Source organism: Chinchilla lanigera, unplaced genomic scaffold (genome assembly GCF_000276665.1).
Source record: "Chinchilla lanigera isolate Chin_1 unplaced genomic scaffold, ChiLan1.0 scaffold00056, whole genome shotgun sequence".
NCBI lineage: Eukaryota > Metazoa > Chordata > Mammalia > Rodentia > Chinchillidae > Chinchilla > Chinchilla lanigera.
Window position 1 is genome coordinate 15,012,435 of NW_004955457.1, and position 22,347 is coordinate 15,034,781.

The window sequence follows — 22,347 nt, forward strand, 5'->3', positions numbered from 1 at the left end:
ACAGATCTGAGAGAAGCATTTGCTTCAAATCTGTTTCTGGTTATTAGTAGGTCTTGGCCAACTTCCGGTGCTGACATGGGCTATTGAGATGTGTGGCAAACATGTCACCTCAGAGTTAGAAATATTTGAACCTACTGAATTATGATCCTTTACAAATTCTTAGCTCTAAAAACAATGAAGATAAATTGCTGGAGTAGGGAATGGGCAGTAGGAATTTTTAAGTCCTCTTCTTAGTTGCCTATATAATTTTCAGTCTTATGGAGACTCAAGTTTGTATTTTAGATTAAAACTGTATTTTACACTTGCTGCTGCATTTTGATGAAATGAGATCCCCTTCATAAATACTATGATATTGATGTGGATATTTTCAACAAAATAATGTACATTATAGTGCTTTTTAAATGTTGTGGATTAAAGTTGAAGTGGGTAAAAGATAGAACATATAACAGCCCCTAATTTCTCTCTTTTCTTGTCATCAGGAATATCTGCCTTCGATTATGCTGGCCACAAGATGGCAGTAATTCCTTATTTAATGGACAGCCGCCTCTGTCCTCGGTAGTAGGATGGTGATTAATTCCTGGTAAGAGAGGCAGGAAAATAGAGAAGGACCTCCTTGGGTTAAGGGTTAAAATAAAATGGTACAGGGTTATACATTCTAGGCCTAGCCTAAAGTAGAATGAAGTTAGTTTGATCCTGATGTCTTTAGGTTTTCAGAAGGCAGATTCAGGTAAAATAGTGTTATTCACTAGAATGCTCCTCTCGAAGGCAATACTGGAAAACGATGACTGTAAAATAATCTGGGGATGGGACTCACTTTATTTCTAAGTGTAGTAATTCAGTAGCTTATTTTGCTAGGTCTCATCCTTGGCTCTGGGGTGATGTTACTGCATCAGTGACTCAGTGATTACAGGAAGTGGTTAGACAGTCAATCAGGGATGGCTCACCATAAAAACACGCTACATCCCCGAAATGAAATGTTAATTAAAAATGCCAAAGACAAAAATATACAATGAAGTGCCCAGACAGACCACTCTGTCCCAAGAACACTCTAAGCTTAGAGAGCTCATAACAGGCCATATTCCAAGGTAGCAATGTTGAACACAAAACAAATCTGTCAATAGTTTACTTTTTTCTGCTTATTTCTCACAAAAGGCAAGAGTTGATAAGGTGATTTTCTCTTTATAATGTTAGTCGACATGGGTAAGTTATTTAGAAATTGAAGACTTAGAAATAAATTCCAGGTGGACATTGGGTGTTACTGTCAGTAAATATACTTTTAAAAATCACATGACTCATATGTACTATAACTGCATAATAGTAACAGCTAGAGGAAGTAATGGGTCATAAAGTTGTCACAGAGATTTCAAAGATTAAATATGGCTAAGATCTGGAAAATACCATTTAAAATTAAAGTTTTTATGAATTAGATTGAATTTTACAGTACATTAAGTTTAAAAATTTGATGCAAAGGAATTTTATTCATTTTTGTTCACAAGTACAAGTCTATTTCAACTCCATTTTGCTTGAAAAAGTTCTGGTTTCCTGCTGTAAATTATAATTTTGATTGTAATATTTTGGGATTTGATAGATTTTTTAATGTGTCTACATATGAAAAATAGAGCCAGGAGACTTATGGGTGTTTCAACCTTAAAAGGTTATGATTGGGTAGTGTAATGTGTATTTGAAATTTGTTAAGACATTAGATTTTAAGTATTATTATCAAAAAAGTCAACTAAAATAATTATGAGAGGTAATGGGTATGATAAGAACTGTACTGTGGCAATCATTTTAATGAATACATGCACCCAAACTCCATTCTGCACTCCCTAAGTATATGCAGTTTTTGTCAGTGTATCTCCATAAAGCTAAAGAAGTTATTGATGAGAATAATAAATTAATGAAACTAAATAGGTGTTTTAAAATCAATCATTACTTTGATTCAGTTTGTATGATATGTTTGTCAGCATAAATCCAGTGAGTGGGAGATACATACATTTCTATTTTTCTCCATCCAGAATTATTCAAAATGACTGTTGATAAAAACAATTAACAAATTTAACTGAAATCTCATTTTAAATATATTGGCAGAAGCTGAATTTAGTACTTACAAATACATGATATTTTATAAATGTTAACAACCATTTCTATGCACACTAAAATTGTCAGAATATTATTTAGAGCTCTTATTTAAAGCTGGGGCCAAAGCTGACACAGTTGTCCTGGCAGGAGATTAGAGGCCGGGACACATTTTCTTCACGTAGCCACACTGGGGCTGTTTCAAAGGAGAGAGCCCTTGTGGAGAGAGAAGGAGAGGGAGAGGGAGGAGGGAATCTGTGTTTCCTTTATATGTCTGTCTGTAAGCTTTGGTTTGCTCAAAATGTAAAAATGTGGTAGAATATAGTGTTTAAAATGTGAGAAATACTATAAAATTACACATCCCCTAAGAAAGGGATACTTCTAAGGCCATGAAATTTTCCAAAAAGAGAAAATGAAGACTTATAATCTAGATTTCTCCCCAAAACATTTTCAATTATAATCATCAAAGGGGAAAACAAATTTGCTTTGGATTAGTTTAAATGGCATTAAAAATCTCTACTTTTCCTTTTCTCCTTTAAATTATTACTGTGTGCTGTGAAAATCACAGAATCAAAACAGTCACTTGTGTCCAGCAACAAAACACATCAATGAAGCCAGGATGTTATGAAGAAAGCAAAAAGCTTTTTAAAAATAGGTTTGATGTTTGACAGAAAGAGTGCTAGTATTTCCAAATCAACCCAAAAATTATTCCAAATATACTAAATCTTTAAGTATTGTGACATTAAGACACTGTATATTGGCTGTCTCTACGTAGATAGTAACCTATACACCAAGGTAATAATACCAGATGCAATACTGTAAGCAACTAGTATTTCAGAAAAATAGGCAGTGATAAAGAGAATATTCTGACAACCAATTATCAGGAATGTTTGAAACACCACTTTTATTGATGATATAAATGACCAGACTTGTAGCTTTAATGTGCTTATTTGGAAAAATTTACATTACAAGTGAAAATTTGAACTGCCTTTGGAAAGTATTACTTTTTTTTCTTACTCCTGTTGAGAAAACCAGTAGCATTTAGTTATAAATGTTTTCTTTAAAATATTGTAAGCAGGCCAAGTAAAAATTTAAATGATAGGACTGAAATAATAACCTAGTTAAAAGAAGATGTGATTGTACCATTTCAGGTCTTAAACTTGTCCTAGAATAAGCTATTTAAATTACAGTATTATTTTGTCTTAAATCATTTGTATGACTATATTGCTTCTTCGTTCACCTATAAGTGGTAGATGCAAGAGAAGTTTAACATACAGCTTAGTCAGCCACTCCTTTAATTTTCTGTAGCTCATAAATCTTGTTTTGGCAGCAACCTACAAATGCAGACTTTACAGCCTTGCTGTAGAGGTGCACGTTGGAGGATACTGTCATTACAATGGGTCTAAACTAGTTTGAAATGCAAGATTATAAATAGTCACATGTTTGAAACACTTGATATTTTATGCTTTGAGAATATATCACAATGTTTAGGAGATCTTTTTAAACTTTTGAGTAGTTACACAATCTGCATTCTGAATTCTATTCTTCAATTAGAAATGTTAAATTTTAAGAGATTTTATGTTTGCAATACACTGTTGGTTGTAGAAATATCCAAAATAGCTCCACATTGAATTCACAGCCACTTTACAGTGTGTTCCACTCACACATTCCTACAGACTTCTGAGGATGCTGCCATATTATGCTGTGTCCAGATCAGAAGCGTTCTTCAGAAATGAGTATCTGTAAAAACATTCATTCTAATGCATTGTTCTCCATTCTCTAAAAAACAAAAGTGAACTTCTCTTTTAGAGTTAACAAGACAAAACAAAAATAGGAAAAGCTCAACTAAGGTGAATACTTCATATTGGGCATGATCTTCCAAAACTATAATATCCCATGTGTGGTGGCGCATGCTTGTAATTCTAGCACTTGGGAGGCTGTGGCAGGAGGATTTCCATGAATTTGAGTCCAGCTTGGACTACATTCTGAGTTCAAGACCAGCCTGAATTACACAGCAAGTCCTTGTCTCAAAATGGATACACCTTGAGAACATTCTCTTAAGTTGAATAAGTCAGACACATGTGTGTAAATACTACATTGTTTCTCTAATGTGAGAAACTGAAAGTGTAAATAAGGACCAAAATGTGTAATAGATATTGTAAGATAGGAAGAAAATATTCAAATGGTAAGGGGAACTAAGGAAGGGGCAGGGGAAAGAAGGAAGGGAAAAGAAAAAGAAGGAGAAAAGAAGGAAAAATAGAAACAAAGCTTTTGTAAATAAGAAGAGAAAGAGGGATTGAAGGGAGGGAGGGGAAAGGAAAGAAACGAATCAAGCTATATCGTGTGCAGGCACAAATTCCCTATGAAGGATGTGATCACTATGTGTACCTAAGATGGGCCAATAAACAATTAATTAAAAAATTGAAAAATTGAAAAAACAAAATTATAATACTATAGAAAACATATATTTTGGGAATTTTCTGATGGGAAATTATTTTTATAACCTGAAAAGCTTATCAACTTACTTGTTTTTTTGTTTGTTTTTTGGTATGGAGAGTGAACCCATGGGCTTTGCACTGAGCTACATTCCCAGCCCTTTCTGTGTTTTCCTGAGACAGTGTCTTGCTAAGTCTCTCATTTGCCCAAGCAAGGTTCAAACTTGTGGTTTCCTTGCCTCAAGCTCCCAGTGTGCTGGGATCACAGGCATGTGCCACTACACCCTGCTTGTATTTTAACGGTCAGATCATTTAACCTTTCTGTATGGAATTAGGTGTCCATAAAATATAAGCTGATCCTAAAATATGTGCCAATACCTGTACTCATACTGAAATAAACATTGATGTTAAGTTCTTGTTTATGTGACAAGCATTTTAAGAAACTGTCATGCATATGAAATAATGAAGGAAAAACGATGACATTGATAAACCATACAAAATTATTCTTATGCTTTGACTCCTTTACATTTTTTTCCCTAGTTTTCTGTGTTTCTGAGTCAAAACAAAACCACCTCCCTCGGAGTTCACACTTGGCTAGCTACAGAGTGAAGAACAATAGGGATTCGATTTAACCCATGTAGGTTTGGAATCTTGGATGTGTAATGAATTCTTTTGAATTTATAGAATAAAATAATAAATTAATAAACTATTTTGTAGAAGGACACTGGTCAGAAGGGTTTAATCATAGTTAAAGTTTTAAAGAAATTTCCATCTTTTATTTATTCATTCTCCCTCCTTTCCAGTGCTCATTATTGTTCAAATTAAGGGGCATTGAGTGCAAAATTCTGGGCAGATGATCACCCAGATATTGAGAATGAGAGGTATAGCAGGCCAGTCTCTGCTCCCTTTCCCATTTATTCACTCAAGACGTCTTGACCAAGCATATTCTCCACACTATGCTAGGAACTTAGAATACAGCAGTAGACAGAACCAAAAGGTTGCTGACCTTAGCAATACACATAATTAATTAGTGAAAGCTACATTGTGATTCTTGGTGAGAAGAGCTAAGACAAGAAAAAAATAGAGCAGAATAAGGGACTTTGGGAATACGGGCACGAAAGTGCAGTCTGCCACATTAAATGAAAGAGTAGATTTTACTAGGTCAGGAATAGTGCAAAATAATTAACATAAGTGTAAAAGTAATAATTAAAAATTTAATAACTAATACGGAGCAAAGGTGGGGTATTGTGAAAGAGTTTGTCACCTGGGAGATCAGGAATGCTTCCCTAAGTAATTGATATTTAAGCTACAGGGTGAAGGATGAGACTTGAGGCGATCTTGAGTTTTATTGTTTAGAGCTCTGGTTTCCACCCCTACTTTGGAGAGCTCCGGGCATTAAATGATGGGGACAGGAAGTGTCTCCTGACGCCTGACTGGAAGAGGTGAACGTTGCAGCTGTAGTCTGTGACACCAAAGGGAAGACAGATGAAATCCCAGAGCTTCCCCGAAGCCCATTTGATATAGCCTGCACAACTCTGAGGTTTGGATCTGTGTTGGATTATTGCCAGGCAAAGGTGGGAGAAGTCTTGTGCTTGCCAGATAAAGGCTGCTTTATCCCTGTTCTCACTGGGCTGACATCAGGGGAGGGAGGATTTGTGGGGCCTACATAGGTTCCTGAAAAGAAAGTCAGGACGGAAGGAAACTGATGAACTCAAGGAATCATCATGAATCATGAATCATGCTCTGCTCACGAACTCTGGCTTTTATCAGGTGGAGACTAATGAATAAGCAGATCATCATTTCAACCTAGCTGTAACCCAGTCTCATTCTCCAACCGGTCCTCCTTAGGATAAGATGTTTAAAAAAGAGAAATTTAAACAAATCTCTATGCCATGAGACATCGCACGTATCCATTTCCTTGAAGATAATGGCTAGGTCTCATAGATTCACAACGTTACCTCTTCCTGCATAAATAAAATCTTCGGAAAGGAAATGAGGCAGCAAACACCAACAGGAAGAAATACAAGCTTTTTACCCCTTAAATAAATGGGGGAACCACCGGGAAGAAGTGCAGCGAAAAGGGTCAGGAATGGCTTACAGTTTTACGGGAATGTAACACAGACATTCTCGAGTAAGGTCCTCAAAATAAAGGAGCGAAGTGGTTGGAGAGGGACCGGATGCAAGGGGATTCCCCAAGCCCTGCCTGATGAAGCAGTCCTACAGCAAATGCTTCTTTCTTTTCCTTCTGTTATTAATTTTTTCTCATTTTTTTCCTTTGCCCTTTCTTTTTCCTATTTCTGATAGAGGATGGAAAAGAGAGGCCGAAGGATATCAGCTGATTCAGCAGCTAACGGATCTGTATTTCTGCATTCCAGCGAGGAGGCGGCCAAGCTGCGGAAGCCACAGGGAGATAGAGATTAGTTTGAGGACCCAGATCCAACTACACAAGAGTTTCCTCTCAGCGTAGCTTACCTACTTTTCCGAGCCCCTCTTGTATGCCCTATCTCCTCTCTCTTAACTTTCTACGTTTCTACTTCCCCCTGCTTTGAGTGAAAGGACCACCATTCACTTGCTCTCTGACTTTATAAAAATGGAAATATATAATTATAATAACACATAATATATTATTCCATGTATTTGTGCCTGTATTTCCTCATTTGTAAAAACTGAATAAACAAAAAATGTAAGTAATAGAGTTGTAAGAATTAAGTAAAACAGTGCCTGTTAATGGCATGGAAGGCTTCCAAGACTCAACTGCTATTATAATTACTACTATCATTATTATTTATTTTTATCATATTTCAACTATATTTAATTCAAAGCGTTTATCTAAATGTATCTCAAACACAGTGCTAGATTTGGACAATTTTGAGAATATAAGGATATCCAAGACACAATCCTCAGTACTGAAAATCTAGTATAATGTATGAAAGTTCCAATAGAATACAATAATTACTTTAACAGAGTGTTAAGACACTTAGGAGTACAGAAAAGGAACTCCTAAAAAGACCTAATTCATTCCATACCAATCCTGCTCATCTATCTTTATCTATTCAATATTTCACCCACTTACCATTTCTCTTCCAGTGCCTTTTCACGGATCTCTCTTGTATTGGAATTCTGTTTTCCTTATGCCCATAATCTCTTCCCTTCCCTGCAGACATCCACTGCAAACTCTGTTCATATTTCAAGTCCTTGTTTGAGTGTTTCCTGCTCCTTAAGCAGCTGGTGTTGAACATTTTCTTGTGCACCACACTTAGTAATAGAGTTTCTACTACTCTCACAACATAAGCTGCACTAAAGTGTATTTTTATGTGTTCTCCTACAGCAGGGAAACCTGCTTGCAAATGGAGCTCATGCCTTTTTTGTCCTTGTACACTTGAAACATACCACAAAGCATGTACACAGCAGGCTTCCACAGTGTTCCAGAATTAACTGAAAGTTGAACTTACTCTTCCTGAAAGAGTTCATGCTTTCTAAGTGAATTTTTCTTCTTTTATCTCTGTACCCTCCCACATTCAGAACTCTCCTTTATTGATAATGAGCACTCATTTGATTAGCACTGAGTAAGCTATTACCAATTCATAATTTTTCTTCTTGGAGAATATAGACACTGAAACAAAATTTATCTACAAATGTGTTTGGACAGCAGGAACCTAACCACCATTGCCTCAGATGGGGAAATATTAATGCACTTTCAACCTTAAAAATGTTAAATCTTTATGTAACTATCTCATATATTACTGTTTAATATAAACCATTTCAGAAACCAGTTATCAACATCATTTTACATATTGTAAACTTCATCATGGGCATGTTTTTGTGTAACATGTGGTGATAGTATGCTGTGTGAAATATGAATTATGTTTGACTTCTACACTACAATAAACAAATAACAGAGATTAAATAACTTTGTTATAATTTCCAGATCACTTTTCATTTCCAACTTTCCTGATAAATTGTGGGTATTTAAGGCTTCCTTGTGCCATAAGATGAATAGATGAGTAGGCCATTGCTGGCAACACCCTGAGAAGTGATCCTTGCTGTGTTACGGGAGTCTCATTGGATCGGGTTAGTGCTGGAGAGTAAATCGTTCTAAAAACGTGGTTGCTCATGTGTCTGGCATCTTCTGCACATGCTGCTCCTCCTCTCATGTTTCCTCTACTGGGTGCCACCTACTGTGTTGTGATACAGCATGAGGCCTTTAGCGGGATGGCTGCCCAATCTTGGACTTTCAATCTCCAAAACTGTGTGCTAATTACACTCCTTGCTTCGTGAATCATTCAGCCTCGGGAATTTTCTTATAGCAACACAAAACAAACAGAGATAGGCCCATAAAACTCGTTTTCATTTAACTGATCAGAAACTCACCAGTGAGAGCACTGGTGGTATTATTGTTGAACTTGGATCTGTCCTTGATAGGCCAGGATTAATAATAGGAGATTAGATTTAATCACAGAACTAAATTTCTTAATAGCAATAAAGAAAATAAACTCAAATTTTGAAATAATGGGATCCATGATAGTGTAAGTGATAACACATGGCAGTGTGTAACCATGTGAGACAAAGTGGGCATTATTATCTCAGTAAGCGGCAAGAGAGAAGTGGTTATCAGGGTGCAGAAAGAAGGTCAAAACAGAGTTACAGAGTTAATAGAGCATGGAGATTCTGTAGGCAAGATAGCTGGCCAGACAAAAATAGATTTGCTTTATTTATTCACTAGCAAGAATTCAGGAATGGGTGATCAGAAAGCTGAAGGCAGTGAGCACAACAAGAAGTCCCTTGCCAAATATGAGAGTTCATTTCATGAATCAACTTGACTGGAGCACAGACTGTCCAAAATTTTGTTACTCATTGTTCTGGGTATGTCTGTGAGGGTTTCTGGAATAAGACTGACATTTTAATAGGCAGACTAGGGGAGAATTCACTCACTCTGACTGATGCTGACCGGGAACACTGACCTTCTGTCTTCAGGTTCAGACACAGATGAACTTACACTGTGGGCTCTTCTGTTTCTCAGGACTTCACCTCCAACTGGAACTCTACCATTGCCTACTGTACATCTCCAGCTTGCCGACTGCAGATCTTGGGATTTCTTAGTTACATTAATCATTGGAGTCAATTCTTTATAAGGACTCTCTTTCTGTCTTTCTCTCATATATCCATATCTATATGCCCTATTTGTTCTGTTTCTCTGGAAAATTCTACCTAACACAGATTTCAGTACTAGCAGTGATTGTAAAGAAGCAAAATTCAGTATGTCTTCTGAATTTTTCCTGGCATTTTTGGATTTAGCTTTCTAATCTGATTAGATTTAAATATACTAAGAACCCTACTTTCAGTAATAAGAGAACACTGATAGCTCATGGCATGGTCTAACAAATGTGATATGCATATGATTCCTATTAGATATGGCCAATAAACTACTTTTAAGAAGGGGCTGCATGACTATTTGCAGTCATCCCTTTGCTGGAAGATGTGACTCTTACATGTCAGCAATAATGGAAACTTTCATTGCTTTATGAGTGTAAAAGGTACAGAGAAGCTGCTGGAGAGAAGCTGACTTTATTTCTGTATTTTATTTCTCATTTTCCATCTTAGTTGTTTTTATCCCTGACTATGGTACCAACTTCTATCCTTTCTATATGGATATGACTTTGAAATCTATATATTTAATTTTGACTTTATTCATGAATGTTGAAAGGAATGCCATACTTACAACTACCATCCTGACTGTATTCACCAACAGGCCCCTTAGGTATTTAAAACACCCAGTTTTACTTCTCTTCAAATCCACCCTTTCTGCATCCTCTGAGTAACTAACAGCAGAGCCACTTCAGTTGTGCAGGTTTGATGCTTACAGAGTTCAGTCCTCTAACATTTGATATGTTTTTAGTTTTTCTATTAGGAGATTTTGTGAACATAAATAGTGTTCCCCACCCTGCCCCCAACACAAACACGGGTTACAGTTTTCTCAGGCACCTTTGCAACTCCACCTTAGAATCATAAATGCACACGAAGAATAATTTGCTCAGTAGATTTCTTTGCATGTGTTACTAATAGCTGGAATATTTCCTTTCCCTTTCTTATTATGTGAAAACTGGACAATTGTTCAAATTTCCTCTGTATTTTCTGTAAAATTAGCTGGGTTTTGCTATATTGTTCCATGGGCAGGACATATTCTATTTATATTCCACTTAGATCATGGTTTTATTTAAATACCGATAGACTCTTCCTAGGCATAATAGCTCTATGTAACTTTCTTGAGTTTTCCTTTTTACTCATTTACTTTGAAAAACGACCAGTGTATGAAAATTATATTATAGCAAATTTCATTAGGAGATTTAAAAGTAGTAATTTTATATCCAAACATGGGAAAATAGCCAAGAGATTTGTGAATAAGAAATACTTACTAAATACAAGCATTAAACAATTGAACAAAACAAAAAAAATAAATTCTAGATCTCCTTAGGATAAAGTTAGAAATATTTCTAACACTGAGCCAAATAGTACTACACATATTGTTTTTCTATATGTTTATACACAGTAATTTAAATAGACATAAATTAAATTGTTCCAATAAAATATGTTCATTAAATTGTTATTCTATTTATCATACCAATATTTATCATAGTTTAGCCATAGCTTTTTTATTTTTTAATCTTAGTAAAATTAGATCCAATATCTTTGTTCCAAAATCTTTCTGGATCTTAAAATCAGGTTGATTTCAAAACCTAATATCTTTCATTGTCTTGTGCATTGAGAAATAGAAATACATATATAGATATTTGTGCCCAATTGATGAACTCACTTCCCTGATCAAATTTCAATGATATATAAATGGTAAATGGAAGATAAATGTTAATTGACTTTACTAATTTGTACATTCTTGAGAAGAAAACAAATGCCTCTGCAGACTACAATGAATAAGGCTCTGTTTACTGTCTTATCTACTTGTGTAGTAAGTGGTTACTTTTGAACTACTGCTTCATGCGCTTCTCATCATTGCAACATTTGACCAGTTCATTACTTTGACATGAAGTATAGTTTCTGTCCTTAGTGATTTTCTGCACCATTTGCATTTCTGTAAAAGGACTTTGAGTAATTGCACTGTACACTTATATCTCCTCAAATCATTTTAATTCCATATAAATAATCCTTAATGCTAACTAGTGTTACATGATTTTTGTACCAATTTATGCTGAAATGCTTAATTCATGTTGGAATATGATTTTAATTAAGTATAGTGACAGAGCTAATTCATTTCCATTATTGTTTTATCTTATATTTTCAAGTTGAATAATTATATATTGATTGATTGATTGATTCAGCATGTATTCATTTATTCATGACTATGTTTGAGGATCTGTATTAAAGACTGGTAACTCAAAGATAAGAGTCTTTGAGCTCTTAGGGTTATAAGCCTCAAGGGCCTATGGACAATTAAACAAGCAGCACATAGGGTGACTTCTAATATATTTCTGCAGTATAAAATAAATATTAGAATACAGTGCTGACTTTTCTGAATGGTTAATGGGTCAACTTCCAGTGAAATAATATTCTAACTTCTCACTTAGTTCTTAGCCAATAGATATCTTTAGAAAATCTCTGATATGAATTGTACTTAATTATTTTCTTTTATGTATAATACTCCTTTCCCCTTGTGAAGGAAATGTCCCACTGTCATCTATTTTATTTTGTTGTCTAGTACACATTTAAAAAATTAGGCTTGTTCATAAGGTTATCATACAAAATAACTTGCTACTAACATTCACTCATGACCCAACTCAGAGCTGTCTCTGCATGATCTATTGAAGTATGTAGCCACTGCATTCATCATCAGTGTTTTCTTAACTTCCAAAAGCAAAAACTGAATACCTCCTTTACCTTGGAAAGTCCATAAATTGGCATCTAGTTTTTAAATATGTGATTGCAATGCAATAATTTGTTGATTGCGACACCATTTTCAGAGAGTCTAGAATTGCTCCCAATTCACTTGCCCAATTATCAGTATCACTGGCATTTACTTAGATCTTTATTTATTTATTTATTTATTTCATTTATTTGTTTATTTTGAGACAGAGTCTTACTGTGTAATTCAGGCTGGGCTTGAACTCACTATACAGTCCAGGCTGGTCTTGAACTCTCTGTGATCCTCCTGCCTCAGCCTCCTGAGTGTTGGGATGACAAACATGCAGTACCATGCCTGGCCTTAGATCTTTAATATTACAGGTATGGGGGTTGTTTTGTTGTTCTTCTATGTTTTTTTCTGATTTTCACTGTTTTTTGCAAATTTCTTGAGGGCAGAGATAAAGTATTATTTAGAACCACAGCATCTAGTCTAGTGCTCTCCAAACTGAGGGCATTTGATAAATATTTGTCAAATGAATCAATAAAGGTTCATTAATATAATCATTGAAAACATGCAGTGCATATTTTATAATGGTGTCTTGTATACGACAAGCCAATTATAGAAGTAAGTCCTGATAGTTAATGGTGATTTGGAATAAATAATTACGGTATCCCATGGATAAAGAGTCTTATTTTCTCTCTTGAATTAGCAATATTTTTTCATGGTTTCTCTTGCATCCTGTTTTGGACTCAGTGAAATTATCCTGAGCCCGAGAAGGGTGCACTCTCAATTCTTCCCTCACTTATTTACATAGTCAGTGACTCATCAAGTCCAGCCATCTTTCTGCATTTTTCCAAAATTGCTTTCCTCTATTTCTGGACCTACTGCTTCCTTTCAAGTGCTTCGATTGTGCTCATTCCAGAGATGGGAAACACATGCCGAGTCGCACTGGTCTGAAGAGAAAGCGGCTTTGGTTTCTGGGGGACAATTCTGACCAGAGTCGGCTGACCTGGGTTCAAGGTCAACCTGTTCTTCATGGCTGCGATATGATAGGCAAGTAGCTTTTCTTTTCATTTTAAAAATTCTCCATTAAAATTGTTCTACAAATTCAAGGTGTACCATGTGACACTATCATCCGTATATACATTGTGTTACCTTCTAAGACTCTACTTTCCTGCTTTTAAAAGAAGAACATTATGATTTTCTTATATAGATTATAATAATCACATTAAACCCAATTTAACAATTATTGAATTATTAATAATTATTGAATGAAATAATACTCTCATTTGGGAAACTCATAAGAAACTTTCACTCTTCCCTCCACTTCTCCTATATTCTCCCCAATGCAGAAATCCTATTAAAAATCAAACGTGTTCTTGTTGTTTCCCTGCTAAGTTCTATTACTGACTTCTGATAAACTGGAGAATGAATTGCATGCACCCTCTTCTGTTATTCAAGCTCCATACATACCTGAAATCAGTCTATCTTTCACAGACTAGGCATTTCAGACATTTGTATTGTATATCAATACAAAGAGCAAAATTACATAATTTTTACTAAGCCTTAAATGTTTAGTACAATATCTTAATATCACACCGATGAAAGCTTAAGTAGAATGGTTTATATTATTTATTTTATATGCTGAGATGTCATATCACTAATGATATTTACTCATGAGTTGCAGGACATGTTTGGTGTAAGAGGAAGGCATGCCACTGAGCAAAGATGATATCTTGATAGTCTAGAAATGTAAGAATGATGATATTAATATTTGAAAAGAAACAGTGATAATTTAGTATTATGTATGTAACAATCTCTGGTAATTTTAAGCAAAATAATGTATTTTTGTATAAATTAGTCAACTCATCAGAAATTAATTAAATATGTGCTATGTGCCATAGACTCACCTACAAACTACTAAAAAGACACTTTTATCCTAGATGAGTTAACTACTATACTTGGGTGAGTTAAACATAAACACATTAAAGCTTCGGTAGGCCTACTGGAGTGTTACCTTCAGGGTAACAAGGATGTGGTCTCAGAGCACCCGTCACCTGCCATTTAACCTAGAAGATGAGTAGGCTTGCAACAGACCAAAGAAGGAATGGTATGTCAATATAACTTACTAATTTACAAAAAAAAGATTGCACCAAGGTTTGTGTCATCACTGTCTGAATAGTAAAATAACTTCCTACCTCTATTTTTAGCAGTATTGTATGTATTTTATCCTGTTTTGCACTAGGAAGTAGTTTTGAAACTTATATACAGACTTTTAAATGTCAAGCATATTTTGGTAAATGTGTGTGATCTTTGAAGAAGACGTGCAGACTTTAAAATTGCCTTTTGAAGTTCTCTTTTCTTTAAAACTTTAAAAATTAAACATTGCAATTCTTTTTTGGCAAATGCATGAGTTCCAAATTTTGTCTTAGAAGTAAGAAGGGTTTCTGGAAAGCATATGTGACTGTTTATGAGTTCCACCAATGATAAGTTTTACAAACCCCAAAAATATTCCGTAATTATATCACTTAAAAAGTAATTCTGTTGTTAGTATTTAAAAATTTCAATTTGTTTTACCTACTCTGTCATGATTTTTACCATCTTGAATTGTGACTATAAAGCACTGAGGAAGCTTTACTCAATTTTTGCAAATCATTCATGGAAATATTCACTACTCTTTCTCACTCTTACTAGTACTGTTCTCAAGGACTATATAATATTGTTGAGAGTAGACAGAATTCATTCATATGTAAAACTTTCTGTGCTAGGGTTAATGTTTTTCAGTCTATTAGACCTAGATGATATAATTTCAATAATCAGAATGGAAATCATTGTTAAAATATGTGGAAGTGCACTGAAAATCAGGGATAAGCAAGAATCAGGGTTGGAAAAATGAAAAAAAAGTTAGAAATCCATACTTTAAGAAATGGATTTGCAGATGTAGGAGATTTAAAAGTGACTGATAGATTATACACCCAGACAATAGAAGATTATCCAGCACTAAAAGTAAAGGAGCTATTAAACCATGAAAAGAAAAGGAGGAAGTTTAAATTCATAGTGCTAAGTCAGAGGAGCTAATTTGAAAGTTAACAAACTTTAGGATTCCAACTGCTCTACATGGCATTTTACAAAAGATCAGTAATTGCCAGGCCTAGGAGTAGGGGTGGGAGATGGAATAGGCAGAGCACAGCGAATTTCCAGGGCAGTGAGACTATGCTACAAGATTCTACAGAGGTCTTTACACGTTGGACACAACGATGTCTGCAAGGCATAGACTGCACAAGCCCCAGCCCTGGTATGAACCAACACAATGTTGTATCAATGTAGATGCATCGATTGTAACAAACACACCGCTCTGGGAGGAGATGCAGGTAATGCGGGGAGCTCTGGACTTCTGGAATCAGGGACAGATGGGAAATCTGTTCTTTCCACTCAGTGTTGCTGTAAGGCTCACATCACCTTAAAAGTAAAGTGTATAAAAGTAATGGGTTAAAGAAATAATAATAAAACTTGTAAATCAACAATATTACAGATACAGACCAAAAATTATGTGGCTTTCATAGTACAAAATGATATGGACTTCATTGCACATAAATAAAAATATGGATGTATTTTAAATTTTTTGACGGTAAATTCATTTTATTTTACAAAGTTTGTTATTCCAGACAATTTATTTTCAAGCAATTTGAAACAAATCTTGTAGAATGAGGTGGTTGTATGTACTGGCAGTAAGATTAGACTGACTTGCTAGTTTCAGGTATTAAGTGATATCCTAAAAAAATCTTACTCTGAGCCTGGAGGAAATAACTGATGACTTTTGAAGGCCTTTAAAAACCAAAAAAATTTGATCCCACTTCCATTTTCTAGAAAATAACTTAACTTCAGTTATGTAACCTGCATAACAAACTATCATAATTTTCCAAGTGTTATCACATATATTATTTGATCTTTACAATAGCTGTTTGAGGTATACAGAACTTTATTAATTTTATTATTTCCTGAAAGAAAATATTGAGATGCCAGAAGGTGGTTTAAGTGGTATAGCCATGTCAAATACCAGGCTCTTGTCCTTTTCTTTTTGTAATCCATGTATAATCATATCTGTAGTTTACTTGTCTTAAAAATGATCTAATATGTGAAAATGCTACAGATTAAGGCTTTCTAATACATTTCAGCCAGATCTTCTTGGATGTCTCCCAAGATGAGTCTGTTTCATATTGGATTCTGCTATAATTGCCAGTAATGTTATATATTCATAAAAGGAGTTGCCACACTATTTTCCCAAACACTACCATTTCCAAGAGCATTTTTAAACACTGGATTTCTATTGCAAATCTTCTATTGCGAGAGCACTTTTAAACGCTGGATTCTATTGCATGAAAAGATTCATACCTACCACTTCAATGAAAGGTAAAATTAGAAAATGATTCAAACTGCAACATTTTAGCATAGTACTACCTGCGCATTATTTAGGATTCTTTATAGAATGTAATAAAATGTACAACTAGGAGTTTATGTATTATGTACCTTTATTGTATAAGCAAATAAAAATTAAAAGTGAGGAATCATCTCTGGTTTAACATATTAGTAAATGAAATGGTATTCTAAGAGTTTATTAATAAATGGTGAAAGAAGAATGTATTTCATGTTTACAAATTTTCCATTTTTCCAAATATTAACATTTCAAATCTTTAAATAATATTTTAATGTATCTGATTATATTTTTATTTGTCTCAGAACATAAGTACCACCCGCTGTTTTATTTTCCATAAATCTTGTCATTTTCTTCTTCCCATGCAAATTGAGACAGAGAGAGAGAAGGTAAAAAGATAAAAGGTATACTCAGAGTAATTAGACATAGGGGACAGTATTTAAAAGCCCACACATGAAGGAAGTAACTTCTTGTTGATTCACAGAATAATCACAGCAACCATGGAGGAGCAGATTGGACCTTTCACAACAGAACAATGCCTGGGTGGGAGGAGGGTATTAGTCTCTTAAAGAAAGCTGATCCCATTACTAGTAATTATAGTTCATCAGCAACAATTGTCTTGACCGAGATACAGATCAACACGGAGCACTAACCTAACCGGGCTAATAAGGTTAATGGAGGATGAAGCAGGCTTGATTGAGTTCAACAAGGCATTGAATAACATGTGCAGGTGATGCACTTTCAGCTTCTGCTCACTCTCCAACTGTTATTTTAGTCCAGGAGGTGCAAATTTCTTTCAGATCAGGGCATTCAGCAGAGACATTGACAAGTGGTTAATGTTTAGTACAATGAGTAATATTTATTGGCACGGGCTGCACCACATTTACATGGCGATATTGCCTGATAAATCCTGCTTCTCAAAATGTGATATTCGATCCAGCTGAATTAGCAACCCTGGAGCTTGTTGGCTATGCATATTCTCAACCCCCACCTCAGCAGTGCACAGCCTAGATCTGCAGGCCAACGGGACCCCCAGTGATTCCTATGGGGGTTTGATGTTGGCAAAATACAGATATTTTAATTTGAGAGATGCCTCTTCCCCGTTATGTTTTCTCATCCCATCTTGAAAGGTAGAGTTTCTTAGGGACAAACTATAATAAATTTTACCATAGTTAAAATTTTTAAAAGATTGTATTTGAGAAGAAAAAACTATTTTTTGTAGCAATTCTTTCATCCAAGACAGCACAAATGCTCACAGAAGATGTGGAAAATCTCTGGGAAGGCAGGGCTGGGTCAAGCCTCTGTAAACAGCACACACAGCACAAAGCCTTTCGTTAAATTAGAAAACACTTTTGTTGGTATTGCCACACAATCTCCCAAGGAGCCGGTGCCCTTCACACCTTGAATCTTCACCTCCACAGCTCCAGGTGGATAACTAGAGTCCTTGTTCCTCTTTCATCTGTGTGAGGAAAACATCTAATCATTGGAAAGTTAGGAAATTTAGGCAGCTCATTCAGGGGAGTTTCTGACAACAAAATAACAACCTTAGTTTCCTGCCCTTCCATGGAGTGTGTTATGTTGAATGAAACTCAACGTCCGCTCTAATATATTAGATACCTTTCCTACCTGAACCTAATACGAGACTATCAAATTGCATACATTTTAGATTTGGTCTTGTTGATCACATAGAATTATATTGTACATTTAAATTAATTCTGGATGGGGTTCTTAAAGAGTAGGGGATATTTACATATTTGTTCAGATAACTGCAACATGGAAGAAAGAGGTCACACCTATTAGGACTGCTATATTCTGGTTACTTAAAATTGTCATCTTGTTTATTTCTGACCACATTGCAAGGAGCATGCAGTGTATGGAAAACCGAAGCTAAGAAAGCTTAAATAAGCAACTTACCTAACACAGAAAGGGTCTGGATGTTTTTTTTTTTTTTTGGTTTTTCTCCGGTACCAGGAACTGAACTCACGACCTTGCGCTTGCCAGGCAGGTGCTTTTGCCGCTGAGCTAAATCCCCAGACCCTTGGATGTTGATTATGACTGCTTGATAGGAAGTCCAGATCTCTGTTTAGCACACTGGCCATGATTCTTATATTACTTTATGATGGTTTCTGTACATAATTTGTATCTTCAGAATATGATGACTTCTTATTCAACAAAACTAAAAAAAATATACAGGAAGACATTTTTACAAATTCAGCAATGTCATTCCCCATACTTCCTATACTGTTCTTTTCTTCTCCCATAGCCAAATACAGTACTTCATATCTTAGATATGCTGCCTCTTGCTTTGATAGCCATGTATATATATATAACCTCATACTCATCACTTATTAAATCAATTTTTTTATTACCTATTGGCTTTATATTTTGATAGTTGATAGCTTGCCCCTTGTTTAATTTTCCATCTTTTCTGAAATATTTATTATTCCTGAGGTTAGTAATCACCTTGTATATACAATTTCTTAGTTTCATACATTGCTATAAACATTGCCTCCAAAAGCTCCAGTGAATCTGGCAAACTCTTAACCTAATCATAGCTATTTGTGCTCAAACCCTATCGATTCAATATTTTTTCCCTAAGGAACTTCCTTGCTTGCCCTCCATGCTGTGATCATTTACTGTGAAGTTCTTCTCTGCCTTTCTAATCCCTGGGCCTTCCATCCTCTCTCTCCAGCACTAGCTTCCTTACTTTCTGTGTCTGGTGTTTCCTTTTGGTGTCTGACCCATCACATCACTAAAGTACATACTATAGTGGTTTCCTAAGAAATAATGTTTGGGCAGTGAATGCTATAAATCTTTACATGTTTGAAAATGTCACCATCCAGCTGATGGCTTAGCTAGTACTCTATTTATGGTCTGTAGCAAAATTTTGTAGAACAGAGATCTGGGTTGGGCACAGTGGAGATGCCTGACTCTGCTCCTAATGTCTAAGACTTGAGCTGGGGAGATTTAAATGTCTGAGAAAGAGTCAGATGGATGTGCTGGGATCATCTAGAGCTGCTGCGCCCGGTTCTGACCCTAGACTGTGCTCATCTGAGAATGTGGACGGGGGACATAGCACAAGGACCTCATGATTTTGAAGCATGTTTTAAAACTGCCATCACCAGATGAATTCTTGGTTTAAGAATCCTCCCTCTCTGCCTTTGGAATTTGAAGTCTTTAGTGGCAATACCTAATCTGGAGAGAATGATTTTCAGTTTTATCTTTTTTTCTCAGCATTTTCTTTTGTAATTTTCACTTCCTAATTTTCTCTGCTTAATTTCTACTATGTATATTTGGTATAGAGGGCCTTTTTTTGACTTGATCTTCTAACTCTTGTGTCTTTGTCCTGCTCTTACATTTTTTTGTGCTTTTCTTCCAGTCTATATCTTCTCAGCTTTGTGACATGGTGCTTTGTGATCTTCTGAATGTTTGTGTTTCCCCAAATTCATATACTAGAACCTAATTCCTGATGTGATAAAACTAGCGGGTAGGGCTTTTGAGAGGTGGTCCTCATGAATGTAGTTAATACCCTTGTGAAATGTACCTAGCACACTGGCTAGTGCTTTTCGCCATGGTATGACAGAGCTATATCAACATGTGTGGGGAAGGTGGTCTTCACCAGACACTAAATCTGTGGGCACTGAGATTTTTAACTTCTCAATCTCCAGAACTGGGAGAATAATTTTTTATTGCTTGTAGGCTACCTAGTTTGTGGTAAATTTTGTTATAGCAGCCTGAATAGAGTAAGATGGCCTTCAATTATTTTTTTAAATCTACTTTTCATATACATTTGCTCCTTTTTATTCTTTGAATAATTTTGTGCATAGCATTCTATGTTTACATCATGAATTCAGCACCTTTTAATTATTTGGCAACATAAGCAATGATATTTGTGATTAATTTTTGTATGCTACACACATTCACTTCATTTCAGCTATTTTTTTTTCTTCTTTTTACCTCTCCATTTGGCTTTGAAGAATATCTTGCATCCATGGTACATCCAAGAAGTACCCATGGTCTTTGAAAAGGTGACATAAAAGACAGTGAAAAATATTTGTCCTTGTGGTGATAGTAGTGAGGGGACAGGTACTTAAGTCTAGAAGCATTGTAGGGAAAAATTCTCATATTTATACAGAAAGACGTCAAAAAGCAATATATTTGTTTTCTCCAATGAAGATCACTACTCTCGTGAGTTGGAAGCATATGATATATGTCAGTATATTGGAAGCATATGGAATGAGACTTCTGGTAAGATTGTACCACTAAATTTTTATCTCTGCCAGAAAAATTTTGTCATTTAATCAGAAATTTCTAATATATATTCTTTCCAAAATGTACTCAATAGATAAATGGATAGGAGAAGATAGTTTTACTTCTTACTTCTGCTTGTGACATTATTTTGCATTGATGATGACCAATGTGTTGAAAATTGGTGTGGAACCTAAGACATGTTTGTTTGACATAATTGAGAATTAAAACTTTATTTTAATCCTGAATCATCTGACTATAATTTACCCATTTATAAGACAGGTATGGTTTTATTGTGCGTTCCACTTGTACACTTTCTGTGGGAGAATAATGAAATAATCTTACATTCAGGGTATTATTTTCAGTGTATCTGAGAAGTAAAGCAATGGAAAAATGTAAAAGGAAAAATCACTTAGTAGGGGAATAAATGAAATACCAAATTTTGTTCTTTTTCTTGTTGCTGATTCAATTTTGTTATTGGCTGTACTACCCAAACTTTGTTCCGGATTAGCCAAATGGTTAATCTACCAGACATTTCACTTACAGCTGTATCTTCAGCTTTGACTGTAAGTTTTAATGTTAAAATGGTAATTTTCATTTTTCTTCTTTATGAATGGTTGTCATAGCACATTTTTTCTAGTTGGGGATTCTGCAACCACACAAAGCTCATTCTATGAAACCCATATTTATACATGTAAGGTTGCAGAGGTTTGTGTTTATGTGACTAAACCTGGAGACCTGTTCTGTAGTATGACCCAAGCCAAGTGCAAGTCTTACCTAAAAAGTCTTGGTGGCCACTGTCTTCTGGGACCAATTGCCCCCTCCTGGATTTTTAGCATGGTCTTGACTTCTCATTGTGTACTATGTGGACACATTTTTTGTGCTGATATCTAATCTTTGGACTATGTAATATTTTTAATAATGAGTATATCTTTTCTTTATGATTAGATTATAACCCCTTTAGTGAAAGAAATAAGAATATATAAAATATTCAAAACCCGACTCTTCCTTGTCATAGTGGAATTGGGCATAAAAATTATCTCTGTAAGATTCACTTTGGGTTACTTAGCCAAAAAAAGACTAGCCAAAAATATGGTATACAATGTTGTATATGATTTAAGAATATGCAAAATGACTGAAATTAGAGTGTACATTTGAGTTTTGAAACATTTAGTAGTGAAACCAAATATGCGGTATTCTGCTAGTTCACCCTACAGTGGTGGTCAGAAAAATGTTAGTACGCTAAGCTATTCCAAGACAAGATTTTATATAGTCAAGATTGTCATATATGGTTAGTACCTGGT